Genomic DNA, 27959 nt, shown 5'->3' with positions numbered 1-27959 from the left:
CTCTCTGAGCCATAATTGCAATGTGGCACTCAATAAAAATGAGTTTGACACCCCTGTTCCAAGGTTTTTAAAAAGCCTCGTCTAATTAACCCGGCGGATTGTGCGGTTTGTGTGTGCGTGGCGACAGACTGTTTAGCGTGCCCCTGATGACGGAAGGACGCGCCTCGCGCATGGCTACAGTAGATGTGTTTCACCTTTCGCAGATGAACAAATGTGGCATCTCCAGTATGTTTCCATCAATATTTAACGTCTCCCGATACGTCTCCACTAGCGCCAGGGAGTAATTGCGGCCCTAATTGAATTCGTTTGGCTAGTTCGACATGGCGGATCAGTCAGGGCGATGACACGCCGCCTCCTAATAATCCCATTTTGTACTCGTTAGCATATGCTAGGCTGCAGCTGGTGCAACATTTATCCAGCCGGCCTCTCGGATGCTGCAAGGAGGAAAGGCGGCGACGGCCATCATTCCTCCAGAACTGTAACCACCATATTTTTCTGCGCTTTATTTGCCCGTCAACCTCCAGTCAATACCTCCATGTTGTCTCACACCATTTTAGGCTTTTGTGAAAAATGATTGAGGTATTTTAAGAAAATTATTCTGTCTGTTATTTGAATCTGTTTAATAATTCAGGAATGGGAATGGGTTTAGGATCTCTCTATTACACACTATCCTTTGCCACTTCAATAATGCATGATAATAGTTTCACAAGGTAGCTGAGGTTTTTGTTAAATTTGTCCACGGGGGCTTGTGACCACGGCAAGTAAAAGATACTCATCATTAGGTTAATGCTGTAGGCGCCCACACAGGAAGTGGACGTGGACAAAAGCGCAAAATGCATATTATTTCCCATTATATTATAACAAAAATATAAATATGCACGCATTTGTTGACCTTATCAGAATTCTTTTTTTGTTTAATTGTTACAACATACACAGTAGAGATGTCCGATATCCAATATTCCGATATTGTCCAACTCTTAATTACCGATTCTGATATCAACCGATGCCGATATATACAGTCGTGGAATTAACACATTATTATGCCTAATTTTATTGTGATGCCCCGCTGGATGCATTAAACATAATGGAACGAGGTTTTCCAAAATAAATCAACTGAAGTTATGGAAAAACATGTCAACATGGCACTGCCGTAATTCTTACTGAAGTCACAAAGTGCATTATTTTTTTTTAACATGGCTCAAAACAGCAGCTTGGAATTTGGGACATGCTCTCCCCAGGAGAGCATGAGGAGGTTGAGGTGGGCGGGTTTGTGGTGTAGGGGGCGGGGGTATATATTGTAGTGTCCCAGAAGAGTTAGTGCTGCAAGGGGTTCTCGGTATTTGTTCTGTTGTGTTTATGTTATGTTGTGTTACGGTGTGGATGCTCTCCCGAAATGTGTTTGTCATTCTTATTTGGTGTGGGTTCACAGTGTGGCGCATATTTGTAACAGTGTTAAAGTTGTTTATACGGCCACCCTCAGTGTGACCTGTATGGCTGTTGGCCAAGTATGCTTTGCATTCACTTGTGTGTGTGAAAAGCCGTAGATATTATGTGATTGAGCCGGTCCGCAAGGCAGTTGCCTTTAAGGTTTATTGGCGCTCTGTACTTCTCCCTACGTCAGTGTACACAGCGGCGTTTTTAAAAAGTCATAAATGTTACTTTTTGAAACCAATACCGATAATTTCCAATATTACACTTTAAAGCATTTATTGGACGATAATATCGGCAGTCCGATGTTATCGAACATCCCAAATACAGAGTATATAAAAAATAGGATTGTCCAGATACAACGTTTTTACTTCTGAAACAATACAAATATTGGAACCTTGAGTATTGGCCAATACTGATATCGATCCAATACAATATCAGCAGGAATCATATAAACTTTCATTGCGTAGTGTGGAATGTTGGAAAAGGTTTGATCCAGTAAAATGTATCAAACAGAGAACAATGGTAGGTATGAAAAACACTAATCTATTTATTATTAACCAACTGAAATTGGCTTAGGCTTTCTTTAAGGTGAAGTGGAGTGGTACTTGTTTTTAAGCGACAACTAATGGTGACAATAATTCATTAAGTTAAAGGAGAGCTGCAGTTTTGGGGGAATTTGGCCTATCAATCACAATGCTTATGTAAGACAAGAACCAATAGTTTTTTGCATTCTAATTCATAAAATATGGCAAGTACGAGGTTTACATATTTACATTTTGTGATCTGAATATTAAGCAAGTATTAGCGAAATTGTTATTATAAGCTCCAAGGCTGAGGAACTACTTTCTCTATGCCGTGATCACAGTTAGCTAACTAATTTACACTGCTATAATGAGTGGGTGAGCTGCTTTGTCAACTCTGAATTGATTGAAAGTTAATTGTAGATTATAAACCATGCCTCTCACCTGGATTGTACAAACCCCGTTTCCATATGAGTTGGGGAAATTGTGTAAGATGTAAAAATAAACGGAATACAATAATTTGCAAATAATTTTCAACCCATATTCAGTTGAATATGCTACAAAGACAACATATTTGATGTTCAAACTGATAACCTTTTTTTTTTGCAAATAATCATTAACTTTTGAATTTGATGCCAGCAACACGTGACAAAGAAGTTGGGAAAAGTGGCAATAAATTCTGATAAAGTTGAGGAATGCTCATCAAACACTTATTTGGAACATCCCACAGGTGTGCAGGGCAGGCTAATTCAGAACAGGTGGGTACCATGATTGGGTATAAAAACAGCTTCCCAAAAAATGCTCAGTCTTTCACAAGAAAGGATGGGGCGAGGTACACCCCTTTGTCCACAATTGTGTGAGCAAATAGTCAAACAGTTTAAGTAAATGGTAAATGGTAAATGGGTTGTACTTGTACAGCGCTTTTCTACACCTTTTTAAGGAGCCTAAAGTACTTTGACATTATTTACACATTCGGCCATTCACACACACATTCACACACTGATGGCGGGAACAAGAACAACGTTTCTCAAAGTGCAAATGCAAGAAATTTAGGGATTTCAACATCTACGGTCTATAATATCATCAAAAGGTTCAGAGAATCTGGAGAAATCACTCCACGTAAGCAACATGGCCGGAAACTAACATTGGATGACCGTAACCTTCAATCCTTCAGACGGCACTGTATCAAAAACCGACATCAATCTCTAAAGGATATCACCAAATGGGCTCAGGAACACCTCAGAAAACAGTTGGTCGCCACATCTGTAAGTGTAAGTTAAAGCTGTACTATGCAAAGCGAAAGCCATTTATCAACAAAATTAAAAAACGCCGTCGGCTTCTCCGGGCCCGAGATCATCTAAGATGGACTTATGCAAAGTGGAAAAGTGTTCTGTGGTCCGACGAGTCCACATTTCAAATTGTTTTTGGAAATAAAATATTCGACATCGTTTCATTCGGACCAAAGGGGAAGCAAACCATCCAGACTATCGACGCAAAGTTCAAAAGCCAGCATCTGTGATGGTATGGGGGTGCATTAGTGCCCAAGGCATGGGTAACTTACACATCTGTGAAGGTACCATTAATGCTGAAAGGTACATACAGGTTTTGGAACAACATATGTTGTCACCCAAGCAACGTTATCATGGACGCCCCTGCTTATTTCAGCAAGACAATGCCGAGCCACATTCAGCACGGGTTACAACAGCGTGGCTTCTTAAAAAAAAGAGTGCGGGTACTTTCCTGGCCCGCCTACAGTCCAGACCTGTCTCCCATCAAAAATGTGTGGCGCATTATGAAGCGTTTAATACGACAGCGGAGACCCCGGACTGTTGAACGACTGAAGCTCTACATAAAACAAGAATGGGAAAGAATTCCACTTTCAAAGCTTCAACAATTAGTTTCCTCAGTTCCCAAACGTTTATTGAGTGTTGCTAAAAGAAAAGGTGATGTAACACAGTGGTGAACATGCCCTTTTCCAACTACTTTGGCACGTGTTGCAGCCATGAAATTCTAAGTTAATTATTATTTGCAAAAAAAAAATTAAGTGTATGAGTTTAAACATCAAAAAGGATTTGCAAGTCATTGTATTCCGTTTATATTTACATCTAACACATTTTCCCGACTCATATGGAAACGGGGTTTGTAGAAGGTTGTGAACATAAACCAGATTTTGGTCAACTTTGACAGCCAACTTAGACCCGGATAGGGCGCTGGAGCCTATCTCAGCTACATTCGGGCGGAAGGCAGCGTACCACCTGGACAAGTCGCCCCCTCATCGCAGGGCCAACTCAGATACACAGACAACATTCACACCGTCCGTCCGTCCCTTTTCTACCGCTTATTTCCTTTGGGGTTGCAGGGGGCGCTGGTGCCTATCTCAGCTACAATCGGGCGGAAGGCGGGGTACACCCTGGACAAGTCGCCCTCATCGCAGGGCCAACACAGATAGACAAACAACATTCACACTCACATTCACACACTAGGGCCAATTTAGTGTTGCCAATCAACCTATCCCCAGGTGCATGTCTTTGGAGGTGGGAGGAAGCCGGAGTACCCGGAGGGAACCCACGCAGTCACGGGAGAACATGCAAACTCCACACAGAAAGATCCCGAGCCTGGGATTGAACTCAGGAGTATTGTGAGGCAGATGCACCAACCCCTAACCACCGTGCTGCCAAGATGAAAATACATTTGTAAAAAAAACCTAAAAAAAAAACCATATGTCTCCAAATGTTTAGATTTAAATTTGTATAGGTTTTTTTTTGTTTTTTTTCACTGTTGGTAATTAAGGTTTATTTGAAATAGGGACAGATACAAAAAACATAGTCATCTGAAACAGTTATCCAATGTATGCATCATAGTGTTTGTAGCCAAAGCTAATTTACAACACTTGTCCCCAACAACAACAACAACAACACAGATTCAACATCATTAAAACAGGAAAATAAAAATAATAAGGCAACAATTAGTCGATAATAGTGATGATAGAAATAATACAGACAAAGTGCAAACTAGATAAAAGCTAATAATAATAACAACGCAAAGTGCAGACTCGATAAAAACCAATTAGTAAAAATTTGTAAAAACTAAACATGGGAACACGATTGCTGCTCAACTGGCCATAATTTTGTTTGTTTTTTGAAAGTGACAAGTGCAGATATACTTTTCAAAGTGTCAGATAAAGAGTTCCATAGTTGTGGTCCTTTTATTGAAAAGGCAGTCTGGGCATAAGATGTTCTACAGAATGGAACGCAACAGTTGCCTTTTGACATTGCTCTGGTGGTAGATCTGGTACCACTTTGCGGTCTTGTAGTTGCCTTGCAGAGCAATTGGGGAGCAGAGATATCCAAGCGTTTAAAAACCAGTTTGACTGTATGTAACAAAATAAAATTGGTAAAACTTAAAATATTGTATTTGGTTCAAATTTGGCAATGATGATATCGTATACTCTTCTTGTCTAGGACTTTCAAGGCGCGGTTATAAAGACACTCAATGGTCTTGACTGATGACTAGTGTGCCTGGAACCATGTATTTAAGCCATAAGATATGTGTGAAAGAATCATTGAATTCATAAAAGTAAAAGCACAGCTGAGAGTTAAGCAGTTTCTTATAATCTTAAAACAACCTATGTTGGCCTTCAGGGTTTTACACATTTTCTTAATGTGACTTTTAAAATTCAGCTGATAGTCCTTAAATATGCTCAAATATTTGACTTCAGGTACTTGTTCAATGACCTCATCATTCATTTTTATATTCAGGTTTGTTTGAGGTTGCTTTTTTATGGAGAAGCAGACAGTTAGTCATTTTAGTATTCAGGGTCAAACAGGATGATGCCAGCCAAGATGCTAATTTAGCATTTAGCTTTTCAGCAACTAGAGTACAGGTTTTACCGGATGTATATACGACTGTGTCATCCGCATACATCTGTAAATCTATATCTGTGTCACGCCGGTAAGTTTATGTTTTGGTTTTGGTCAGGTTATGTTTAGTTTTTTGGACATTTAAGTTCTGTCTTGGCACTTCCTGGTTTGTTTTCGTCTCCATGCCAACTCATTACTTTTCACCTGTCATGTCACGTCCCTGTCCTCAGCCTCACACCTGTTTTCACTAATTATCATAGCTACTTAAGTCACTCTTTTTCTTGTCTTCATTCTGGGATCTTCACACACGCTACCCATGCTGCACCTCCTTCATGCCCTCATCCATAGTTCCATGCCGTGTAAGTTTTTGTATTTATGCCATTGTGCTAGTTTTGTTTATAGTTCATTATTATTCATGCCAATCGAGCAAGTGTTTTTGTTTCATGTTTGTAGTTTGCAGCATTTATGCTAGTCTTTTGTTTGTTCATAGCCAAGTGTCTGTACCTCCTTGTGAGCGCCCTTAGTTTGTTTATTTTTTATTATAGTGTTTAAATTAACAACGATGTACTCACAGTCACGTCTCGCCCGTGCAAATCATTCTCTGCATCGAAGAAACAACTTTAATACAAGCCAAGTTGTGAAAATCTGTGCATACATCTGGTAGGTCATTGATGTATAGACTGAATAGTATCGGTCCCAAGACACTACCCTGAGGTATCCATGTTTCAATTTTGCGGAAGTAAGATCTCACATTATTAATGGTGACACATTGTTCACGGCCCTTTAGATATGACTCAAATCTGGACAATCACTGTTTGGATGAGTTGAATTTAGTTAGTTTTGAAATTAAATTGTCATGATTGACTGTACCAAATGCTTTTTTTTAAGTCTAAAAATACTGCACCGACTACCTGTCCTTTGTCAAGGGAATGTTTGATCTTTTCAGTTAAAAAACAAGTGGCAGATTCTGTAGAATGGTTTTGTCTGAATCCGAATTGCAAGGGATTCAAATTGTGATTTGTCTCAAGGTGGTGCATTAGTTGTTCCGAAACAATCTTTTCCATGACTTTAGATGAAGCTGGAATAAGGCTGATAGGTCTAGTTAAAGAAATAAGAACAGGAAACTGTCAGCACACTCTTTTTTGGAATTAGACAAGAATGCTCTATCGTCAATACAAATACAAAAGAACAAACTAATGCGTAGGGGAAAAAAAGGGCAAATAGCGCATACATCATTGGAAAAACTAATAAATTAAGTTATTTACATGGAATCTCAGTTTGCAAAATTGAGCATGAACTTACTTGAGCACAAGTTAATTAAGGACTAAAGGCCAAATAAGAAATATTGGTTGTATTCTGCTGACAGTAATCTGCTTGTCCCATAAGTGTCACATCTATACATTGACCTTAAAGACACTGAATATTTCATCATTTTTAATTGGCTAACATCTCCCAGTAATTATAAGCGGAGGAGATTTTGTTGATGGAATGTAAAAAAGGCACAAGACTAGCCTCCCCCCCACACCTACCCACCCTCCCTCACTGCCTTCCTTTGCTCGTCGCGTCCTATCCATCTTCTGTATTTGCACCTTGGGGTGATTACCAGGACCAAGGTGTGAAGATTTGACACTCTGCAGATAGATTCATTTACTGACACTGCCGGACCTGGAGGTGATAATGAGGTCGAGGATTAAAAGCAGACAATCAGTCGGCCCGTGACGAAGGCCCTCGTCCTCCTCCCCCAACCGTTCAACACCAGAAGTCCTCTACTATGCGTTCTTTAAAACACATTCCCCCATGCAGCATTTTTTGCTGATCTCTCATGTAATTACGCACTAATCTGTGACTCCGAGGGGAGGATGGCAGAAGAATAAAGAAATAGGCAGGTTTGTAAAGTTTGGACCCTCAGGCTTTTTTTTTTACCGTGCCGTTATTAATGAATTAAGTTCAACCGCTGCATCACTTTTGTGCCACTGTTTGTCGTTCTTGGTAAGTTTCAACAGGAATTTTCAACTAAATGTCCTTTTTTTTTACAATTGTACACATCAAAAGAGAGTTTGATCCAAATTACTAAATTTTGTAGAAGTGTTAAGTTTTTATTTTTATTTTTTAATTAGATGTGAAACGATCCAATTTTCGATCCGTCCGATATAGGATTACATGAGTTTTCATATGCCCGATGTCAGCGTTACGATACTAACAGTCCTGTAGCGTGTTTACTTGACATCTAAATGTCCTCCAATAAACACACAAAATTGTTTTTTTCTTGTATTTTAGTAGTCATTTACAAAAGGTAAACATGCAAGGCTATAGGCTACTCGGAACAAGCAGCTACACTACAGCTAAGCACACAATAGCACACAATCTAGACACACGTCACAAGTGTCCAAACTTAACACGTTTGCAGTCTAACTCAGCACATTTGTCAATATAAACAAGTATCAAATAACATACACAATTTCTTCAAGGCAGAGGTGCATTAAAAGGTATCCAGTAACAAATGGGCCCACATTATTCAACTTACTCCGTCAAGACCTCAACTTAATTAATGTTGTGGCCACAAAATGTCACCAAAATCTGCATAAATCCAATCCATACAAACAATAATAATACATAGTTTAGTTTGGTATCATACCTACCACTTATTTGACTGCATCAAACCTTTTTTAACATTCCACACTACAAAATATTCAAAGCATTAGAGATGCACAAACAATTGATTCAGATCAGAATCGCAATTCTTATTCATCACGATTCTAAATCGATTCATAATTTTCAAGTCGATTTGAAATAAATATATATATATATATAAAAAAATATATATATATGTATATATATATATATATATATTAAAAAAAATATATATATATATTAAGCCATCCATCCATCCATTTTCTACCGCTTGTCCCTTTTGGGGTTGCTGGGCATCGCTGGAGCCTCTCTCAGCTACAATCGGGCGGAAGGCGTGTACACCCTGGATAAGTCGCAACCTCATCGCAGGGCCAACACTGACAGACAACATTCACACTCACATAGGGCAATTTAGTGTTGCCAATCAACCTATCCCCAGATGCATGCATGTCATTGGAGGTGGGAGGAAGTCGGAGTACCGGAAGGGAACCCGTCGCAGTCACGGGGAGGACATGCAAACTCCACACAGAAAGATCCCGAGCCCGGGATTGAACCCAGGACTGCTCAGAACATTCGTATTGTGAGGCAGATGTACACCGTGCTGCCCTATATATATATATATATATATATCCATCCATCCATTTTCTACCGCTTATTCCCTTTTGGGGTCACGGGGGGCGCTGGCGCCTATCTCAGCTACAATCGGGCGGAAGGCGTGGTACACCCTGGACAAGTCGCCACCTCATCGCAGGGCCAACACAGATAGACAGACAACATTCACACTCACATTCACACACTAGGGCCAATTTAGTGTTGCCAATCAACCTATCCCCAGGTGCATGTTTTTGGAAGTGGGAGGAAGCCGGAGTACCCGGAGGGAACCCATGCATTCACGGGGAGAACATGCAAACTCCACACAGAAAGATCCCGAGCCTGGATTTGAACCCAGGACTGCAGGAACCTCTTATTGTGAGGCAGACGCACTAACCCCTCTGCCACCGTGAAGCCCTATATATATATATATATATATATATATATATATATATATATATATATATATATATATATATATATATATATATATATATATATATATATATGTACACCGTGCTGCCCTATATATATATATATATATATATATATATATATATATATATATATATATATATATATATATCAATCAAAGTTTACTTATATAGCCCTAAATCACAAGTGTCTCAAAGGGCTGCACAAGCCACATCGACATCCTTGGCTCAGGTCCCACATCAGGGCAAGAAAAAACTCAACCCAATGGGATGACAATGAGAAACCTTGGAGGGGACCGCAGATGTGGGAAAAACTATGAAGTTTGTACATTGTGAAAATCATAATAAAAACAATATATTGACTTGCAAATCCTTTTCGACCTACAATTTAGTTGAATAGAATGCAAAGACAACATACTTAACGTTTGAACTGGTAAGCTTTATTTTTTGCTAATATTAGCTCATTTGGAATTTGATACCTGCAATATGTTTGCGTGAGCAAATTGTCGAACAGTTTAAGGACATTTCTCAATGAGCTATTGCAAGGAATTTAGGGATTTCACCATCTACGGTCCGTAATATCATCAAAAGTTTCAGAGAATCTGGAGAAATCACTGCACGAAAACGGTAAGGCTGAAAACTAACATTGAATGCCTGTGACTTTCAATCTCCTCAGGCGGTACTGCATCAGTGTGTAAACGATACCACCACATAGGCTCAGTAACACTTCAGAATACCACTGTTAGTAACTATAGTTTGTCGCTACATCTGTAAGTACAAATTAAAACTCAGTGGGAGAGTGGCTGTGCGCAACCCGAGCGTCCCTGGTTCAATCCCCACCTAGTACCAACCTCGTCATGTCCATTGTGTCCTGAGCAAGACACTTCACCCTTGCTCCTGATGGGTGCTGGTTAGTGCCTTGCATGGCAGCTCCCTCCATCAGTGTGTGAATGTATGTGTGAATGGGTAAATGTGGAAGTAGTGTCGAAGCGCTTTGAGTACCTTGATGGTAGAAAAGTGCTATACAAGTATCATTTATTTACTATTCAAAGCGAAAGCCATTTGTCAACCACACCCAGAAACACCGCCGGTTTCTCATTGTATTCTGTTTTTATTTACGGTTTACACAATGTGCCAGCTTCATTGGTTTTGGGTTTTGTAGATGGATGGATGGATGTCATGTGTACTGGACCAGTAAAAGCACAGCATAAGGAATTACTTACTGCACTGTATAAATAACAATATGTACATGTTTTCCCATTTCTTTTCGCACAGAGAAGTGCACGTAAATACATTTGGTAAATCTTTATATTTTATGAACACTCCCTTTAAAAATATATATATTACAAAGACACCTGACTTTGTAGCGTGTGTGATGTGTACGTTACAAATAATCCAAGTGAGTGTACAAGGGCACCGCCAGACATACCTGCTATAAAATGTAAACTGAAATATAATTTAGAGTAGTCAGTGTTCAGAGTGTATGGCGCAGATGTGTTATCCACTATATGCCAGTGTGTTGATATATTTTTGGAGGTCTTCAAAGCCATACCGCTATACAAGCTTTACACGGACTACTTTAAAGTATAGCCAAGTTTATTTTTGTGCCGTTGAGTTATTGCTTTTGAAGATACTTTTTGTGTCCTTGTTGTGTTGCTTTGCCTCGTTAAAAAAAAAAAAAAAGAATCTGAGGGACATTTTTTTGGGTTAACACCTGTCTCCTCACACTAATATCTGAGGTGTCATGTGGATGGTCGGCTGCTCCTAAACCAAAAAGTTTCCAGATTCTCAGGATACAAATTACGAACTTCCCCAAAGGGCCTTGAACATTTCATAAAATGTTTTCAGTGGTTGATATCAGTTCGCAGTGTTACGCCAAATCTCTTCCCCCCTACAAAAACCTTCCTCCCGGAAGACATTTGGCGTGACAGCCCCTCTAATGCCTGAAGGACCCCAATGAGGGCGTGATAATACCAAGTTATATGAGTCTTAAGGGTTACAGCTGCAAAATTAGCGGAGCAGAAATAGCTTGAAAGGTTAGCATGCTGGAATGCTAATATTTTTTCCTCACCGTTATTTTTCACCAATGACAATCAGCCAATTATAATGCTTTTAAAACAGGCAGCTGTGTGAGCTGCCTTAAGCAAGTTATATGAGTCTTAAGGGTTACAGCTGCAAAATTAGCGGAGCAAAAATAGCTTGAAAGGTTAGCATGCTGGAATGCTAATATTTTTTCCTCACCGTTATTTTTCACCAATGACAATCAGCCGATTTTAATGCTTTTAAAATAGGCAACTGTGTGGGCTGCTTTAAGGTCCTTCCACCCTCATTGGGGTCCTTCAGGCATTAGAGGGGCTGTCACGCCAAATGTCTTCCGGGGGGAAGGTATTTGTTGGGGTGAAGAAATTTGACGTGACAGCAGCAACAATAATACCCAGTTTAAAAATGACGACATACTGAGATGTTGATAATGTAGCCAAGGGAGAGCCCATTTAATTCTAATTCACTTCTGCAGATATTTATTGTAGACTTTTTCTGTCCCGCCAGGGACTCGAACCCAGGTCGCCGGCGTGAGACACACGTGCTCTCTACCGAGCTAAAAAAAAAAAACACAAATAAAAAACTTTGTGATAGGTAGGGATGTAAATCTCTTTGTGGTGGACAATATGATTCACATCTTGATACATGGATTAACATTTGTTGATGGACACATTCATTTTTACACCATGAAAGAACAAAATCACTCCTTCCTGTGCATGCATTCCTCCTCACGTTAGACGATAAATACCGTATTTTTCGGACTATAAGTCACAGTTTTTTTCATAGTTTGGCCGGGGGTGCGACATATACTCCGGAGCGACTTATGTGTGAAATTATTAACACATTACCGTAAAATATCAAATAATATAATTTATCTCATTCGTGGAAGAGACGAAGAAAATGTCAGCAATCATCACACACACGTCAACCAATAAGAATTCGGCGGGGGAGGGTCATGGCAGAAGTGCATTGTGGGTCATGGAATGCTAACTGCTATATGCTACTGCCGTAGCTATTAAAATTTATCATTTCATCGTTGGCGGTAACTTATAAAAAACTGAGAAGGGCTGAACAAAAATGGCACCGAAAAGGAAATCATGTACTGCAGATTACAAGCTAGACGTAGTGAAATATGCAGCAGAAAACGACAAGAGGAAGCGGCGCATACCTTTGGAGTTGGCAGAGTTGTTTAGAAGCGACATCGAGGAAGAAGATTTCATCGGATTTAGCGATTAGAAGTGACAGATTGTTTGGTAAATGTGTAGCATGTTCTATATGTTATAGTTATTTGAATGACTCTTACCAAAATATATTACATTAACATACCAGGCACCTTCTCAGTTGGTTATTTATGCGTCATATAATGTACACTTATTCAGCCTGTTGTTCAATATTCTTTATTTATTTTAAATACCCTTTCAAATGTCTATTCTTGGTGTTGGATTTTATCATATAAATTTCCCCCAAAAATGCGACTTATACACCAGTGCGAATTATATATGTATTTTTCCTTCTTTATTATGCAATTTCGGCAGGTGCGACGTATACTCCGGAGCGATTTATAATCCGAAATATACGCTATCTGTTTTTACGGGGGAATTGGTAGCAATCTATAAGGCAGTTAACTGGATAAAGGAAAATGAAGCAAGGAAAGTAGTTGTGTGCTCGGACTCCAGCAGTGCATTGATTAGCAGAAAAAAACATAGCCTCAGAAACAAGAAAAGATTTAGTTCATGAAATAGTTCAGGCAATCTACAGAATAAATAAAGCGGGAGGTGTGGTAACATTTCTTTGGGTTCCTGCTCATGTAGGAGTTGTGGGGAATGAATTAGCTGATAGATACGCAAAACAAGCAACCACTAAAACAGAAGTAAACATGGAGATTAAGCACAGTAAAGAAGATGTGAAGAACATATATAAGATAGAACACAATAAAACGTGGCAGGATAATTGGAATTAGGAAACAAAAGGTAGACAATATTACACACTCCGTTTCCATATGAGTAGGGAAATTGTGTTGGATGTAAATATAAACGGAATACAATGATTTGCAAATCCTTTTCAATCCATATTCAATTGAATGCACTACAAAGACAAGATATTTGATGTTCAAACTCATAAACTTTGTTTTTTTTTGCAAATAACAATTAACTTAGAATTCCATGGCTGCAACACGTGCCAAAGTAGTTGGGAAAGGGCATGTTCACCGCTGTGTTACATCACCTTTTCTTTTAGCAACACTCAATAAACGTTTGAGAACTGAGAAAACTAATTGTTAAAGCTTTGAAAGTGGAATTTTTTCCTATTCTTGTTTTATGTAGAGCTTCAGTCGTTCAACAGCACGGGGTTTATCCGCTGTCGTATTATACGCTTCATAATGCGCCACACATTTTCAGTGGGAGACAGGTCTGGACTGCAGGCGGGCCAGGAAAGTACCCGCACTCTTTTTTTACGAAGCCACGCTGTTGTAACACGTGCTGAATGTGGCTTGGCATTGTCTTGCTGCAATAAGCAGGGGCGTCCATGAAAAAGACGGCGCTTAGATGGCAGCATATGTTGTTCCAAAACCTGTATGTACCTTTCAGCATTAATGGGGCCTTCACAGATGTGTAAGTTACCCATGCCTTGGGCACTAATGCACCCCCATACCATCACAGATGCTGGCTTTTGAACTTTGCGTCGATAACAGTCTGGATGGTTCGCTTCCTCTTTGGTCGGGATGACACAATGTCGAATATTTACAAAAACAATTTGAAATGTGGACTCATCAGACCACAGAACACTTTTCCACATTGCATCAGTCCATCTTAGATGATCTCGGGCCCAGAGATGCCGGCGGTGTTTCTGGATGTTGTTAATAAATGGCTTTTGCTTTGCATAGTAAAGCTTTAACTTGCACTTACAGATGTAGCAACAAACTGTATTAAGTGACAGTGGTTTGCTAAAGTGTTCCTGAGCCCATGTGGTGATATCCTTTAGAGATTGATGTCGGTTTTTGGTACAGTACCGTTGGAGGGATCGAAGGTCACAGTCATTCAATGTTGGTTTCCGGCCATGCCGCTTACGTGGAGTGATTTCTCCAGATTCTCTGAACCTTTTGATTATATTATGGACCGTAGATGTTGAAATCCCTAAATTTCTTGCAATTGCACTTTGAGAAACGTTGTTCTTAAACTGTTTGACTATTTGCTCATGCAGTTGTGGACAAAGGGGTATACCTCGCCCCATCCTTTCTTGTGAAAGACTGAGCATTTTTTGGGAAGCTGTTTTTATACCCAATTATGGCACCCACCTGTTCCCAATTAGCCTGCACGCCTGTGGGATGTTCCAAATAAGTGTTTGATGAGCATTCCTCAACTTTATCAGTATTTATTGCCACCTTTCCCGACTTCTTTGTCACATGTTGCTGGCATCAAATTCTAAAGTTAATGATTATTTGCAACAACAACAAAATGTTTATCAGTTTGAAAATCAAATATGTTGTCTTTGTAGCCTATTCAACTGAATATGGGTTGAAAATGATTTGCAAATCATTGTATTCCGTTTATATTTACATCTAACACAATTTCCCAACTCATATGGAAACGGGGTTTGTACAAAGTCCAGAGGAGAGTAGGTGTAAGAGAGGAGGGGGTAGAAATAGGAAGGAAGAAGACATTATTACTAGAATGAGATTAGGACATCCATCCATTTTCTACCGCTTATTCCCTTTGGAGTCGCGGGGGGCGCTGGTTTCTATCTCAGCTACAATCGGGCGGAAGGTGTTGTACACCCTGGACAAGTCGCCACCTCATCGCAGAGATTAGGACATACATGTCTAAATAGTTCATTGAAATTGATAGGTAAACATACTACAGGACATGTGATTCTTGCCCTCAGATAGAAAATGTAGCCCATGTTTTGATACATCGTAGGAAATACAATAGAGAAAGGGAAATACTGGAAAGTAAGTTAGCGAAAGAAAATATCAGGTTAGCAGCGGAAGATATATTAGGATTGAATTCAGAACACATAGGATATAAAGCAATATACACATATTTGAAAAACCCTGGATTAATGTAAAAGAACATAGAGTAGGGATCCGCCTCGGTCACACTCCATTACAGTGGGTGGCGGTAATGCACACCAGAAGGTTGCTTGCCAGCCGCAATAAAAACATAAGAAGAAGAAGAAGGTAGAACTGAGAAACACTAATTTATCTATTATCAACTGGCTGGAAAGGACGTAGTAAGTGGAATGAAACGGACACATTTGTTACTGGATACTTTCCAACATGTTTCGGCCATGGAGACTTTGTATGTGTAAGTAATATTCAACTTGAATAATTTAATACTTGTTTATTTCGTAAAACGTGCTGTTTTAGACCGCAAAATTGTTTAATTAAGGACACTTATTACGTATGTATAGCTTGTGTGTCATAGTGTGCCATATACATATATATATATATATATATATATATATATATATATATATATATATATATATATATGTATGTGCGCCCCCCGCGACCCCGAAAGGGAATAAGCGGTAGAAAATGGATGGACGGATGGATATGTACTGTATGTATTGTGAGTGTTGATGTAGTGTCCATAGGCCTGGGGCCAAACTGCATGCAAGCAAAAGTCCGACTCCAGTTGTCGTTGATATATTAAAACTTGTAAATTTGCTTAAAGTGATTAATGAAGAACTCAAACAAGCAAAAACGCTACGGACGACAAGAAGTTAGAACGGTACTTATATTTCCTGTTCAAAGCGTTAAACAGCAATAAATGCACATTTAGTGAGCGAACTCATCAAAAAGATGGTGCCCTAATACAAACAATTACACACCTCTTAGGTGACTTTAACACTTACATGTGTTTCTTTAAAACTATTTGCATTATGGATGTCAGGGAAGAAAAATCTATAAATTAGTCGCACCGTTTTATAAGCTGCAGAATTCAAAGCATAGAGAAACAGTAGCGGCTTATAGTACGGAATTTACGGTACATGTTGCTTCTTCCTGGGTCATTTCTCAAACTGCCAAGCGGACATGAAGTGCTCTAGGCTGTGGTGTGTGTAGCTGATAGCTCCTCGTAGCCTACAACCTAATATAGTTGTCACGTCTATGGGATCATGTTTTGTTTTGGTCATGTTTGCTTTTGAATTTTGCACAATCAATTTCTTTTTTTTTTGCACTTCCTGTTTTGATTTGTTACCATAGCAACTTATTAGTTTTCATTTCGTCCTCATGTCACGCCCCTGTTTGCACTAATCACCTGTGTTAAACCTGTAGTTGCCAGATGGTCAGCCTGGTGACTTTACCTCAACTTCCTTCATGCCATGCCATGCCTGTTTTATCATTCTGTCCATGCCACGTAAGTTTTTTATGTCACAGTTATTGATTTTTGGTTTTGTTTTGTCCATAGTCATGCCATATTGCTAGTTTCTGTTTCATAGCCAAGTTTTGTACTTCCGCCCTCGTGCGCGCCTTTTGTTTGCTTCCTTTGTTTGTAGTTTGTTAGTAAAATAAATACATATGTACCTTCATTCACGCCTTGCTCGTGCTGACTTTCCTTTGCATCGGAAAAACAAACCATCCCATAGTCCAAGTCTTGACAATAGTCACCTTTTGTAAATGACTTGACTAAAATACAAGACAATTCTTGGAGGACATATAGATATTACCTGGCTGTCCATGTTTGAAAAAGTAAATATGCTGCAGGACTACTTGTATCAGAGCACATTTTACATGCAAGCCAATATCATTCGATACTTTGTTTTGCTGATATTAAGGTTGATATCCGGTATCAATATTGGATCGGGACATCCCCAGAGTTCTTAGAGTATATATATTGCACCTGGGAGCCAGTGACATACTGCAGCTTTAAAGGAAAAACTGCGGATTTCCCCCTAAATTGCTGCTAAAGTGCTCGTCCTCACCAGTACCTTGATGTTTCACCTGATATTTGGGCTGCATCTATTTCAGGTGCTCAGACATCTAACAGCACCAGCGTGCCCCTCCCGGGACGCCCTGCCCCTTATGAGCCCACAGGCTCTGGCTGTGCTGTGTAACCATCCCGAGTTAACCTTTCCTAAAGGCGCAGGGAAGCCCAGGCATGGAGCGCTCTTTAGCATAATGAGCGATTTCATCAAAGCACCGCCATGTGCTCGATGGTGCAGCGCGACTAAAGTGTGTGTGTGTGTGTGTGTGTGTTTGCGTGCGTGCGTGTTTCCTGCTGTAGCGCTCTAAATTACACATGCAAGTCGACACGTGCACGGTGGACTTCAGCGGCGGGCGCCCTCGGACCTCATTTAAGGGATGCAATCGTTTATGCGACCAAAGTGTCATCTATAATTAATGACCACTTGTGTGTGATTTAAAAGTATCTCACCTGTGGCCCTGTCTGCCCCTCAGTGGGAGCGCAGACACATTTACCTGCCCTTCTGAGGACACTTCACTCGTCCTCAACTTCCCTCAGCCATGAGTGGATCAGTGCCATGGTCCCACAACGAAACAGTTTTCAGCACAAACCCGTTTAGGATTAGACAAACAAACAGTGTACAGGGTTACAAAACAGGTACGCTGATGGGTCGCCATGAGGTGACCCGTAAGAGGTGGGAAAAAGGTAAAACACTGGGGAAGAAGACGAGTAAAAAAATGTCAATCTAGACTGGGCTCCTAAGGGGGCCTAGTCTGGAGTGGGATATATATATATATATATATATATATATATATATATATATATATATATATATATATATATATATATATATATATATATATATATATATATATATATATATATATATACACACAGTGGGGCAAAAAAGTATTTAGTCAGCCACCGATTGTGCAAGTTCTCCCATTTTAAATGATGACAGAGGTCTGTAATTTTTCATCATAGGTACACTTTGAGAGACAGAATGTGAAAAAAAAATCCAGGAATTCACATTGTAGGAATTTTAAAGAATTTATTTGTAAATTATGGTGGAAAACAAGTATTTGGTCAACCATTCAAAGCTCTCACTGATGGAAGGAGGTTTTGGCTCAAAATCTCACGATACATGGCCTTATTCATTCTTTCCAAGAGCACCATACCTACTGTGAAGCATGGGGGTGGAAACATCCGGCTTTGGAGCTGTTTTTCTGCTAAGGGGACAGGACGATTGATCCGTGTTAAGGAAAGAATGAATGGGGCCATGTATCGTGAGATTTTGAGCCAAAACCTCCTTCCATCAGTGAGAGCTTTTAATGGTTGACCAAATCCATATTTTCCACCATAATTTACATAAAAAAATATTTAAAATTCCTACAATGTGAATTCCTGGATTTTTTTTTCCATATTCTGTCTCTCACAGTTGAAGTGTACCTATGATGAAAATTACAGACCTCTGTCATCATTTAAAGTGGGAGAACTTGCACAATCGGTGGCTGACTAAATACTTTTTTGCCCAAGACATATATATGTCTTGGCGATGTTGTAGTAGTGTCCATAGGCTTGGAGCCATTCTGCATGCAACCAAAAGTTCGACTCCAGGTGTCGTTAATATTGTAAAACTTGTAAACTTGCTTGGAGTGATGAGTGAAGAATTCATACAAGTAGAAACGCTATGGACGATTAGAAGTCAGAACACCACTGCGACAGGTTTGTGTCGTGGGGTCTTCAGGACCGAAGGATCACAGCAGGAGTTCAAGTTGACAATTCTTTTTAATCTTTTTACACACAAGATTTCTTCTTTTATTTGTTCCCAAAAGGATTTTCTTTTCATTTTTAATTTTCACAACAGTTCATCTTCTTCGTTCACTCCCCAAGTCTTTTCAGTCTTAGTTCGTTCACTCACAAAGTTTTTAACTCGCTCAGTCCTCCCACAACCCTTCTGGCGTCCTCAGAACCTCCTGGGTACTTCTGGCTTTTCAGCCCCGCCCTGCAGTCACTAGCGCTGCTAAATAGAGACAGGTGATTAGATAACTCGTTCCAGCTGAGGTATCCACTCACCTGCCATCTTGCTTCCAGCCGGCTCCTGTGCATGCCATTGCCAGCAGGCGGCGCGTGACCACGCCCCGCCTCCCATAACCACTTATACTTCCGGTTCAAAGCGTTAAACAGCAAGAAATTCACATTCACCCAGCAGCACATGTAGTGAGCTAACTCATCCAAAAGATGGTGCCCTAATACAAACAACAACACAACTTTTTTGTGACTTTAAATGTGTCTCATTAAAAAAACTATTTGCATTATGGATGGCACAGAAGAAAAATCCATAAATTAGCCCCACCGTTTTATAAGCTGCAGGGTTCAAAGCATAGGAAAGCCGTAGAGGCTTATAGTACGGTACATGTTGCTTCTTCCCGGGTCGTTTCTCAAACTGCCAAGCGGACTTGAAGCGCTCTAGGCTGCGGCGTGTTAACACAAAAGTGCATTGAAGCGGCGCACAAAGAGTTGGTTATGTCAATGCGATATTTATCACCGCTGATCAAAGAGAGAATTAGTGCTAGAATAAGGTCGTAGATCATGGCGGGTTAGATTAAGTGTCAGAGGGAAAAAAATCAATGGAGGTTTTTAGCGCAAGGTGCTTTGGAATGCACAGAGAGGGGCTCTGGCCTCCGGACAGTCAGGCTACACTGAAGATCGCCTTTGACAAGAATTTTCATGAGCAAGCAGCGATGTGGTGAACGATGCTCTTTGAGATATAGATGTCCGTTTATGATAAAGCATCATGGCGTCTGGTACCTTGTCTTTGTCAAGGGTTCTAGTCCGCACTCTCGCAGTCATTTTGAACATCCCACACAAAAGTTAACTATCAGGTTTCCATTGTTTTAGTTTTTTCTATCAACATTGAATGAGTTGTGTCTATTCTTTGCATTTTCTGTGTGAACTGGAGCAGTGGTTTTTCAACCTTTTTTCAGTGATGTAACCCCTGTGAACATTTTTTTAATTCAAGTACCCCCTAAGAGCAAAGCACTTTGGGTTGAAAAAAATAGATAAAGTAAAATACAGCACTATGTCATCAGTTTCTGATTTAATACATTGTATAACAGTGCAAAATATTGCTCATTTGTAGTGAATGATATTTATATAGCGCATTTCTCTGGTTACTCAAAGCGCTTTCCATAACGAAACCCAATATCTAAGTTACATTTAAACCAGTGTGGGTGGCACTGGGAGCAGGTGGGTAAAGTGTCTTGCCCAAGGACACAACGGCGGTGACTAGGTTGGCGGAAGCGGGAATCGAACCTGCAACCCTCAAGTTGCTGGCACGGCCGCTCTACCAACCAAGCTATACCGCCCCTAAGTCTGGTCTTTCTTGAATTATTTGCAAAAAAAGATATAAAAATAACTAAAAACTTGTTGAAAAACAAACAAGTGATTCAATTATAAAAAATAAAGATTTCTACACATACAAGTAATCATCAACTTAAAGTGCCCTCTTTGGGGATTGTAACAGAGATCCATCTGGATTCATGAACTTAATTCTAAACATTTCTTCACAAAAAAAGAAATCTTTAACATCAATATTCATTGAACATGTCCACAAAAAATCCAACTGTCAACACTGAATATTGCATTGTTGCATTTCTTTTCACAGTTTATGAACTTACATTCATATTTTGTTGAAGTATTATTCAATAAATCTATTTTAAAATGATTTTTGAATTGTTGCCATTTTTAGAATATTTAAAAAAAAATCTCACGTACACCTTGGCATACCTTCAAGTACCCCCAGGGGTACGTGTACCCCCGTTTGGGAACCACTGAACTAGAGTTCCCTCCCTTGTCCCTCCATCACATACATACATACATACATACATATACACCTCCCCATATGAAATGATATCCCATAAACCTGTCGCTTCTGGAAACTTCACTACAATTTTCTGTTCGCTGCTTAGTACGGCTTTAAGAGTAACCTCCTCCTGTCCATGTCTACTAACGTCCTGTTTTACATTTCTCCTTTTCTCTTCTGTATTTCCCAGAATGATTGATTGGATGTTCAATTGACTCAACCTCATTTTAGTTGTCACATAATCCTGTTGGGTGTTTACTTATAAGGTGCAATGTCTTATTAAGTCTGATGTGTTTGAATCTAGTATAAGATTTGATTCCGTCTTCTTTTGTGCTCCCTCTTACAGTTCTTCCCGCTCTTACTGTGTTTTATAATATATGTAAGTCTCTTGCTGTTGTACTCATGTCCCAATGTGATTGCCACTGATTCAAAAAAATGTACTTTAATTAAGAATTTTGCCTCTGTCTTGACATCATGTCTTGCAGTTATGTATAGCGAATGCGATATCATGTGAAAAACCGAGGCAATTATCAACACACAATTTGCATTGATACAGTTTGCTGCATGTTGGATTACAGCTTGTGTGGCTCAAGTTTGTGTTGTGCACTCCTGTTTGTTTGTTTTTTTGTCAGCATTGTTTTTTTTAACCTCCTGAACGCCCCCCCGTGAAGCGCCATTAACTTTTCATGATGCTCCAGAGAGATGTAGCCGCTTTGAATAAGACAATTTAAGGGAATGGGCCCATACAATATGTATATGTCTATATCCACCATTGAAGGTCACAAATTATAGTAGTTTTACGAATACCATAGTACACAAAAAAAAAAATAGTATTGCAACACCCGCTTCACCCATTGAAATGAATTCAAATCAAAGTAATATGTGTTTACCCTCGCCCAAAACAGAACAATTTTACCATGTAACACGACTTTAAAAAAAAAAAAAAAAACTTTTGTATGAAAAATGTATGAAAAACCATACAATAGAATTTAGTACAAGCAACAACAGTAGTTTTATGAATAAATAAAGCTATACTTAAATTTTAAAGTCACTATTTCTGCTCCGCATAGGGCAGCTATTTTGAAAATGTTTTTTTTTCAGAACTGGGCGCACCAAGGATCTTTGGATATGAAAGGATGCAAAGGATACAGGACATGTACACTCTTTGCTAATGGGAGAAAGGGACACATTCATAGGTCGGATTCCAAATACACTTGGAGCTTTTTGAATCGGGATAGCCTCTGCGCGCCACGATGACGTCAGCACCATCCATCTTAGTTTTAGCCTATTAACTCTTTTCTGTAGTTGCTTAAAGGGGAACATTATCACAATTTCGGAAGGGTTAAAACCAATAAAAATCAGTTCCCTGTGACTTGTTTTATTTTTCAAAGTTTTTTTCAAAATTTTAACCATCGTGGAATATCCCGAAAAAGGCTTTAAAGTGCCTGATTTTCGCTATCTGTGAAGCCACCATCCATTTTCCTGTGACGTCATCCAGTGATATACATGCTATCCAGGTGGATAGCACAGCAAGATATAAGCGACATTTGCTCGGATTCAGACTCGGATTTCAGCGGCTTAGGCGGGTGGCCCGATTGGTAACGGGCCGCAGAAGAATTTTTTATGAATTTTTATTAAAAAAAATAATACTTTTTTTTTTTTTATTAAATCAACATAAAAAACACAATATACACTTACAATTAGTGCACCAACCATAAAAAAACCCCTTTTTCATGACAAAAACGTCCTTTTTTCATGACAAAAAAGAAAAAAAAAAAAGACCCCAGGGGCCACGAGACAAATTATTAAGCGTTGACCGGTCCGCGGATAAAAAAGGTTGGGGACCACTGGCTTAGGCGATTCAACAGATTACGCATGTATTGAAACGGATGGTTGGAGTTTTGAGGCAGATAGCGAAAACTAAATTGAAGAAGAAACTGAAGCTATTAAGCGAATAGCTATTGATGCTATTCGGCCATGTCTGCCTTAGCATCCCCGGTAAAATGGGACACTGGAGCAACTTAAATCCGTCGATTGGTAAGTGTTTGTTTGGCATTAAATGTAGGTGGAGGGAAACACTGGATGCAAATATAGCTACAAATGTACATACAGCTAGCCTAAATAGCATGTTATCATCGATCAGCTGGCAGTCATGCCGCGACCAAATATGTCTGATTAGCACATAAGTCAATAACATCAACAAAACTCACCTTTGTTATTCCGTTGATTTTATCGTTGGAAATGCATCTGCAGGTTATCCATACATCTCTGTGCCATGTCTGCCTTAGCATCGCCGGTAAAATGTTCAGACACTCCGGCACATTCAATGGGGGCCTGGCGGCAGATTTCTTTGACTTTATCGTTGGCAATGCATCTGCTTTGAGTGTCGCAGGATATCCACACAATCTTACCATCTCTGGAGTAGCATAGCTTTCGTCGGTAAAGTGTGCGGCACAAACGACTGACCATTTCGTCGGCTTTCCTCACACCCTCATATTTTGAACAAATGTCATCCAATGTCTTGCCACTTTCGCATCGTTGGGCCAGTGGTGCAACTTGAATCCCTCCCTGTTAGTGTTGTTACACCCTCCGACAACACACCGACGAGGCATGATGTCTCCAAGATACGGACAATAGTTGAAAAAACGGAAAATAACAGATCTGAGAGCCGGTGTTTGAAATGTGTTTGACAAAATGGCGGCTTTATGACCTAGGTGACGTCACGTTTTGACGTCATTGCTCCGAGAGCGATAAATAGAAAGGCGTTTAATCCGCCAATATTCACCCATTTAGAGTTCGGAAATCAGTTAAAAAAATTTATGGTCTTTTTTCAGCAACATCAAGGTATATATTGACGCTTACATAGGTCTGGTGATAATGTTCCCCTTTAATGTTAAATTATCTTGCTGTTGCTCTATTTCCGTGTTCTACTTTGTGACTGATCGCCTTGAGTTTAAACTCTGCATCGTAAGCGTGTCTCTTAATAGGAGCCATTTTGGTGTCTTTACATAACAACACAGAAACGGCACGCCTCCCGCAGTCATATATCCCAGCATGCACCGCGCACTTCTTCTTCTACGGGGGAAAATAAAGTCGTTGGCTGCTTACCGTAGTTGTGAGACCTGCTGTGGCTCAATATTGGTCCACATATAAGGCGCACCGGATTATAAGGCGAACTGTCAGCTTATGATAAAATTTGAGGTTTTTAGGTGCGCCTTATAGTGCGGAAAATATGCTAAATATAAACGGAATACAATGATTTGCAAATCCTTTTCAACTCATATTCAATTGAATGCACTAAAAAGACAAGATATTTGATGTTCAAACTCATAAACTTTATTTTGTTTTGCAAATAACAATTAACTTAGAATTTCATGGCTGCAACATGTGCCAAAGTAGATGGGAAAGGGCATGTTCACCACTGTGTTACATCACTTTTTCTTTTAACAACACTCAATAAATGTTTGGGAACTGAGGAAACTAATTGTTGAAGCTTTGAAAACAGAATTCTTTCCCATTCTTGTTTTATGTAGAGCTTCAGTCATTCAACAGTCCGTGGTCTCCGCCATCGTATTTTACGCTTCATAATGCGCCACACATTTTCGATGGGCGACAGGTCCCAGTTAGTCTGCACACCTGTGGGATGTTCCAAATAAGTGTTTGATGAGCATTACTCAACTGTATCAGTATTTATTGCCACCTTTCCCAACGTCTTTGTCACGTGTTTCTGGCATCAAATTCTAAAGTTAATGATTATTTGCAAAAAAAATATTTATTAGTTTGAACATCAAATATGTTGTATTCAACTGAATATGGGTTGAAAATGATTTGCAAATCATTGTATTCCGTTTATATTTACATCTAACCCAATTTCCCAACTCATATGGTTTGTAATTGCAATGAAGTGGAAAAGGATTAGATAAGCTTCACTTCTTCCGACTACTTTTCAAACATGTTGTAAAGAAAACTGAAAGTATGTAAAATCTAAAATGTATCATGTTGTAACTGTATGCATGTTTGAAATAAACTTCAACCAAAAAACCATGAACATTAATCAACAAAGCAGTGTCACAAGAAAGATGACACTGGCAAATAAAAAGGAGCATTTTAAAGCGCGTCTTCTATCAAAAATTATACAAACAAGTGAGAGATGATGGACTTTTGGGTCTTCTTGGGACATATATTACTGTTGGAAGGCCATTAAAAGGTCACTTCTACAAACCCCGTTTTCATATGAGTTGGGAATTTGTATTAGATGTAAATATAAACGGAATACAATGATTTGGAAATCATTTTCAACCCATATTCAGTTGAATATGCTACAAAGACAACATATTTGATGTTCAAACTGATAAACTTTTTTTTTTGGCAAATAATCATTAACTTTAGAATTTGATGCCAGCAACACGTTACAAAGAAAATAGGAAAGGTGGCAATAAATACTGATAAAGTTGAGGAATGCTCATCAAACACTTATTTGGTACATCCCACAGGTGTGCAGACTAATTGGGAACAGGTGGGTGCCATGATTGGGTATAAAAACAGCTTCCCAAAAAATGCTCAGTCTTTCACAAGAAAGGATGGGGCGAGGTACACCCCTTTGTCCACAACTGCGTGAGCAAATAGTCAAACAGTTTAAGAACAACGTTTCTCAAAGTGCAATTGCAAGAAATTTAGGGATTTCAACATCTACGGTCCATAATATCATCAAAAGGTTCACAGAATCTGGAGAAATCACTCCACGTAAGCGGCATGGCCGGAAACCAACATTCAATGACCTTGACCTTCTATCCCTCAGACGACACTATATCAAAAACCAACATTAATTTCTAAAGGATATCACCACATGAGCTCAGGAACACTTCAGAAAACCACTGTCACTAAATTCAGTTGGTCGTTACATCTTTAAGTGCAAGTTAAAGCTCTACTATGCAAAGCGAATGCCATTTATCAACAACATCCAGAAACGCCGCCGGCTTCTCTGGTCCAGAGATCATCTAAAATGGACTGATGCAAAGTGGAAAAGTGTTCTGTGGTCTGACGAGTCCACATTTCAAATTGTTTTTGGAAATATTCGACATCGTGTCATCCGGACCAAAGGGGAAGCGAACCATCCAGACTGTTATCGACGCACAGTTCAAAAGCCAGCATCTGTGATGGTATGGGTGTACATTAGTGCCCAAGGCATGGGTAACTTACACATCTGTGAAGGCACCATTAATGCTGAAAGGTACAAACGTTTGTACATAATAGAGTAGCTTTGATTAGCAGATATTAATGTAAAGCCCCAAATTGTTACCAGGGTGGTTCCCTTGATTGTTTTGTTTTCTTAGACACGTGCACATGTTTGATTCTGTATAGAACAGCAGCCTAGTTCTCCAATGATTCTTATGGTAGGCTGACCATATCCTGAAACCCCTAAAAGAGGACATATATATGCGTGCCAAGGGGGGCATTGCGCCAAGGCCGGGACTGGGTGAAAGTTTGCCAATGATACTTGAACTTGCTTTATAAATAATATATTTATTTAAATAAAGCATTTTTTTTGTCCTCTGTTGACAGCAGTGTTAGGAATTTTCAATATGGGGTCCCAGGAACCCCATCAAGTACCGGAAGAGTTAGTTCTGCAAAGGATTCTGGGTATTTGTTCTTTTGTGTTTATGTTGTGTTACGGTGCGGATGTACTCCCGAAATGTGTTTGTCATTCTTTTTTGGTTTGGGTTCACAGTGTGGCGCATATTTGTAACAGTGTTGAAGTTGTTTATACGGCCACCCTCAGTGTGACCTGTATGGCTGTTGACCAAGTATGCCTTGATTAACAACCAATCCACTTTCTCGCTCTCTATATCCGTCCTTCACAAATTGTTTTGTTTTTCTCAACCACTTCTTAACCCTGTACTTACATTGAAAATACACGCAACGGCATGGCGCAGTAGGAGAGTGGCCGTGCGCAACCCGAGGGTCTCTGGTTCAATCCCCACCTATTACCAACCTCGTCACGTCTGTTGTGTCCTGAGCAAGACACTTCGCCCTTGCTCCTGATGGGTGCTGGTTAGCGCCTTGCATTGCAGTTCCCTCCATCGGTGTGTGAATGTATGTGTGAATGGGTAAATATGGAAGTAGTGTCAAAACGCTTTTAGTACCTTAAAGGTAGAAAAGCGCTATACAAGTACAACCCATTTAACATTTATTTATTTGTGTGGTCAACTGTGTTAGATCCACTATAGATTGAACTTTCACAGTATCATGTTAGACCCACTCGACATCCATTGCTTTCAGTCTCCTAGTGGGGGGGTTGCCCACATATGTGGTCCTCTCCAAGGTTCTCATAGTCATCATTGTCACCGCGTCCCACTGGGTGTGAGTTTTCCTTGCCCTTATGTGGGCCTACTGAGGATGTGGTAGTGGTTTGTGTTGTGGTTTGTGCAGCCCTTTGAGACACTAGTGATTTAGGGCTATATAAATGAACATTGATTGATTGATTTAACCCTGACTCAAAACGCCGTACAGTTGAGGCATTTAAGAAACCCCGCCCGGAAAGCCCGGACAGTCCTGCAAAAGAGGACATGTCCGGGGAAAAGAGGATGTATGGTCAGTCTACTTATGGTCACCGAAGTATAAGAAGAACCCACCACCAGTCGTTGTGATGGATCAAGTGTTTGGCATCATTTGTCAGCATACAA

The 27959-nt window shown here is 39.7% G+C and overlaps 1 protein-coding gene across 3 annotated transcripts in view; it reads left to right on the top strand.

The window, feature by feature from the left end:
- Window positions 1-27959, top strand: part of dgkb (diacylglycerol kinase, beta) — a 259708-nt gene that overhangs the window by 156549 nt on the left and 75200 nt on the right. The window lies entirely within an intron of this gene.

The sequence above is a fragment of the Nerophis ophidion genome, linkage group LG11 (assembly GCF_033978795.1).
Source record: "Nerophis ophidion isolate RoL-2023_Sa linkage group LG11, RoL_Noph_v1.0, whole genome shotgun sequence".
Taxonomy (NCBI): Eukaryota; Metazoa; Chordata; class Actinopteri; order Syngnathiformes; family Syngnathidae; genus Nerophis; species Nerophis ophidion.
This window is presented reverse-complemented; position numbering and strand designations above follow the sequence as displayed.